Genomic DNA, 5,784 nt, shown 5'->3' with positions numbered 1-5,784 from the left:
GCCGAGTAATACTCCATTGTATATATATACCACTTCTTCTTTATCCATTCATCCATCGATGGACATTTGGGCTCTTTCCATACTTTGGCTATTGTTGATAGTGCTGCTATAAATATGGGGGTGCATGTGTCCCTTCAAAACAGCACACCTGTATCCCTTGGATAAATACCTAGTAGTGCAATTGCTGGGTCATAGGGTAGTTCTATTTTTAATTTTTTGAGGAACCTCCATGCTATTTTCCAGAGTGGCTGGACCAGCTTGCATTCCCACCAACAATGCAAAAGAGATCACTTTCAAAGCATCCTCATTGACATCTTTTGTTGCCTGAGTTGTTAATGTTAGCCATTGAAACAGGTATAAGGTGTATCTCATTGTGGTTTTGATTTGTATTTCCCTGATGATGAGTGATGTTGGCCATCTGGATGCCTTCTTTGGAGAAGTGTCTATTCATGTCTTTTGCCCATTTCTTCATTGGATTATTAATTTTTTGGGTGTTGAGTTTGATAAGTTCTTTATAGATTTTGGATACCAACCCTCTATCTCATATGTTATTTGCGAATATCTCTCCCATTCTGTCGGTTGCCTCTTAGTTTTGATGATTGTTTCCCTCACTGTGCAGAAGCTTTTTATTTTAATGAGGTCCCAGTAGTTCATGTTTGCTTTTGTTTCCCTTGCCTCTGGAGATGTGTTGAGTAAGAAGTTGCTGCAGCCAAGATCAAAAAGGTTTATGCCTGCTTTCTCCTCGAGGATTTTGATGGCTTTCTGTCTTATATTGAGGTCTTTCATCCATTTTGAGTTTATTTTTGTGTATGGTATAAGAAAGTGGTCCAGGTTTATTCTTTTGCATGTCTCTGTCCAGTTTTCCCAGCACCACGTGCTGAAGAGACTGTCTTTATTCCATTGGCTATTCTTTCCTGCTTTGTCAAAGATTAGTTGGCCACACGTTTGTGGGTCCATTTCTGGGTTCTCTATTTGGCTCCATTGATCTGAGTGTCTGTTCTTGTGCCAGTACCATACTATCTTGATGATTACAGCTTTGTAGTATAGCTTGAAGTCTGGGATTGTGATGCCTCCTGCTTTGGTTTTCTTTTTCAAGATCGTTTTGGCTATTCGGGGTCTTTTCTGCTTCCATACAAATTTTAGGATTGTTTGTTCTAGCTCTGTAAAGAATGCTGGTGTTATTTTGATAGGGATTGCATTGAATATGTAGATTGCTTTGGGTAGTATTGACATTTTAACAATATTTGTTCTTCCTATCCAGGAGCATGGAATCTTTTTCCATTTTTTGTGTCTTCAATTTCTCTCATAAGCTTTCTATAGCTCTCAATGTATAGATTTTTCACCTCTTTGGTTAGATTTATTCCTAGGTATTTGATGGTTTTTGGTGCAACTGTAAATGGGATGGATTCCTTGTTTTCTCTTTCTGTTGCTTCACTGTTGGTGTATAGGAATGCAACCAATTTCTGTGTGTTGATTTTATATCCTGCAACTTTGCTGAATTCATGAATCAATTCTAGCAGGTTTTTTTGGTGGAATCTTTTGGGCTTTCCATATAGAGTATCATGTCATCTTCGAAGAGTGAAAGTTTGACCTCCTCCTGGCCGATTTGGATGCCTTTTATTTCTTTGTGTTGTCTGATTGCAGAGGCTAAGACTTCCAATACTATATTGAATAACAGTGGTGAGAGTGGACATCCCTGTCTTGCTCCTGACCTTAGGGGGAAAGCTCTCAGTTTTTCCCCACTGAGGATGATATTAGCGTTGGGTGATTCATATATGGCTTTTATGATCTCGAGGTATGATCCTTTTATCCCTACTTTCTTGAGGGTTTTTATCAAGAAAGGATGGTGTATTTTGTCAAATGCTTTCTCTGTATCTATTGAGAGGATCATATGATTCTTGTCGTTTCTTTTATTGATGTGAAGAGTCATGTTAATTGTTTTGCAGATATTGAACGAGCCCTGCATCCCAGGTACAAATCTCGCTTGGTCATGGTGAATAATTTTTTTAATGTATTATTGTATCCAGTTGGCTAATATCTTGTTGAGGATTTTTGCATCCTTGTTCATCAGGGAAATTGGTCTATAGTTCTCCTCTTTAGTAGGTCTCTGTCTGGTTTTGGAATCAAGGTAATGCTGGCTTCATAGAAAGACTTTGGAAGTTTTCCTTCCATTTCTATATTTTGGAATAGCTTCAAGAGAATAGGTGTTAACTATTCCTTCGATGTTTGGAAGAATTCCCCTGGAAAGCCATCTGGCCCTGGACTCTTGTTTTTTGGCAGATTGTTGATTACTAATTTGATTTCCTTACTGGTTATGGGTCTGTTCAAATTTTCTATTTCTTCCTGTTACAGTTTTGGTAGTGTATATGTTTCTAGGAATTTGTCCATTTCTTCCAGACTCCCATTTTATTGGCATATAATTACTCATAATATTCTCTTATTATTAATTTTATTTCTGTTGTGTTGGTTGTGATCTCTCTTCTTTCATTCTTGATTTTATTTATTTGGGTCCTTTCCTTTTTCTTTTTGATCAGACTGGCTAGTAGTTTATCAATTTTGTTAATTCTTTAAGAGAACCAGCTTCTGGTTTCATTGATCTGTTCTACTGTGGTTTTTTTTGGTTTTTTTTTTTGGTTTTGATAGCATTAATTTCTGCTCTAATCTTTATTATTTCCTGTCTTCTGCTGGTTTTCGGTTTTATTTGCTGTTCTTTTTCCAGCTCCTTAAGGTGTAAGGTTAGGTTGTGTCTCTGAGATCTTTCTTCCTTCTTTAGGAAGGCCTGGATTGCTATATACTTTCCTCTTATGACCACCTTTGCTGCATCCGAGAGGTTTTGGGCTGTGGTGTTATCATTTTCATTGACTTCCATATACTTTTTAATTTCCTCTTTAACTTCTTGGTTAGCCCATTCATTATTTAGTAGGATGTTATTCAGTCTCCTAGTATTTGTTACCTTTCCAAATTTTTTCTTATGGTTGATTTCAAGTTTCATAGCATTGTGGGTCTGAAAATATGCACGGTATGATCTTGATCTTTTTGTACTTGCTGAGGGCTGATTTTTGTCCTAGTATATGGTTTAGTCTGGAGAACATTCCATGTGCACTGGAGAAGAATGTATATTCTGCTGCTTTAGGATGAAAAGTTCTGGATATATATGTTAAGTCCATCTGGTCCAGTGTGTCACTCAATGCCATTGTTTCCTTGTTGATTTTTATATTAGATGATCTGTCCATTGCTGTGAGTGGGATGTTGAAGTCTCCTACTGTTATGGTATTACTATCGATGAGTTTCTTTATGTTTGTGATTAATTGATTTATATATTTGGGTTCTCCCACATTTGGCGCATAAATGTTTACAACTGTTAGGTCTTCTTGGTGGATAGACCCCTTGATTATGATATAATGCCCTTCTGCATCTCTTGATACAGGCTTTATTTTAAAGTCTAGATTGTCTGATATAAGTAAGGTTACTCTGGCTTTCTTTTGCTGACCATTAGCATGATAGATGGTTCTCCATCCCCTTATTTTCAATCTGAAGGTGTCTTTATTGGGTCTCTGGTAAACACAATATAGATGGATCTTGTTTTCTTATCCATTATGTTACCCTATGTCTTTTGATTGGAGCATTGAGTCCATTGACATTTAGAGAGAGTACTGAAAGATAAGAATTTATGGCCATTATGATGCTTGCAGAGTTGGAGTTTCTGGTGGTGTTCTCTGGTCCTTTATAATCTTTGTTGCTTTTGATATATATATATATATATATATTTCTTGCAGGGCTGGTTTAATGGTCACAAACTCCTTTAATTTTTGTTTGTCTGGCAAAATTTTTATCTCTCCTTCTATTTTGAATGACAGCCTTGCTGGATAAAGAATTCTTGGCTCCATATTTTTCTAATTCAGCACATTGAATATATCCAGCCACTCCTTTCTGGCCTGCCAAGTTTCTGTGGATAGGTCTGCTGCAAACCTGATCTGTCTTCCCTTGTAGGTTAGGGGCTTTTTTTCCCTTGCTGCTTTCAGGATTCTGTCCTTGCCTGAGTATTTTGTGAATTTGACTATGATATGCCTTGTTGATGGTCAGTTTTTGTTGAATCTAATGGGGGTTGTCTGTGCTTCCTGGATTTTGATGTCTGTGTCTTTCCCCGGGTTAGGAAAGTTTTCTGCTAGGATTTACTCACATAACCCTTCTACCCCTATTTCTCTCTCTTCCTCTTCTGGGACCCCTATGATTCTGATGTTGTTCCTTTTTAATGAGTCACTGATTTCTCTAATTCTTAAATCGTGCTCTTTTGCCTTAATCCCCCTCTTTTTTTCTGCTTCATTATTCTCTATAAGTTTGTCCTCTATATCGCTGATTCTCTGTTCTGTCTCATCCATCCTTGCCGCCGCTGCATCCATCTGTGATTGCAGCTCAGTTATAGAATTTTTAATTTCATTATGGCTATTTTTTACTTCTTTTATTTCTGCATAAAAGGATTCTAATCTATTTTCGACTCCAGCCAGTATTCTTATTATCGTGATTCTAAATTCTGGTTCAGACATCTTGCTTGTATCTGTGTTGGTTAAATCCCTCGCTGTCGTTTCTTCATGCTCTTTCTTTTGGGGTGAATTCCTTCATTTTGTCATTTTGAAGGGAGAAAAGGAATTAATGAGGCAGAAAAATTAAAATTAAAAAGAAATTAAAATAAAAAAATATTAAAATTACAAAATTAAAAAATTAAACACACACACATACACAAAATCAAATAAATGATGCTAGATCCTAGGTGTGTTTTGGTCTGGATATTGAAAGTGGTTTGACAGATTAGAGGGAAAAAAGGGGGAAAAAAAAGGAAATTGTTTGACAATTTGAAAAAATGAATACACTGAAGTAGACTAAAATGAGATGATGTGAGTAAAATAGAATTTGAAGAAATTTACAGAAAAGTAAAGAATATAGTCGGAAAAAATAAAGAAAAATATTTTTAATAAAAATTAAAAATAAAAAATGAAGTTTTTCTCTTTCTGTATTCAAGAAAAAGAAAAGAAACAAAAAAGAGCAAAAAGAGAAAAAAATCATTTGAAAATTTGAAAAAGTGAATACACTGTAGTAGACTAAAATAAAATGATGGACGTAAAATAGAATTTGAAAAATTTACATAAAAGCAAAAAATATAGTAAAAAATTAATGAAAAAATATTTTTAATAGAAATTGAAAGTAAGAATGAAGTTTTTCATTTTCTGCCTCCAAGAAAAAGAAAAGAAATGAAAATAGAAAAAAGAAAACAAGGAAATCGTTTGAAAGCTTGAAAAGTTAAATACACTGGTATTTAGTGGACTAAAATAGAATTATGGAAGTAAGATAGAATATGAAAAAATTTACACAAAAGTAAAAAATATAGGAAAAAATTAAAGAAAAATATTTTTAATAAAAATTGAAAATAAAAATGAATTTTTTCTCTTTCTGTATTCAAGAAAAAGAAAAGAAGTGAAAAAGAAGAAAAAAAGAAAGAAAATTGAATAGATGGACTTTCTAACAGATTGAAATAGTACTGAAATTACTTTGTTTTCCTCTAGAAGTCAGACTATGTATCGCTTTATAGTCCATAAACTAAGCAGGTGGTGAGACTTGTGTTCTTGAAGAGCGAGGTTGGCCCAGTTGGGTGGGGCTTAGTGTAATGGCTCTGTTCTCCACTAGATGGTGCTGCTAGCCTACTGGGGTGAAGCGTTGTGGCGCTCGTAGGTGCATATGTGCATGCACCAGAGCAGTGAAAATGGCCTCACTCAGCTACCCAGTCTCTGG

Source organism: Herpailurus yagouaroundi, unplaced genomic scaffold (assembly GCF_014898765.1).
Source record: "Herpailurus yagouaroundi ecotype Mexico unplaced genomic scaffold, PumYag 139, whole genome shotgun sequence".
In the NCBI taxonomy this organism is placed as follows: Eukaryota; Metazoa; Chordata; class Mammalia; order Carnivora; family Felidae; genus Herpailurus; species Herpailurus yagouaroundi.
Note: the sequence above shows the minus strand (reverse complement) of the source record.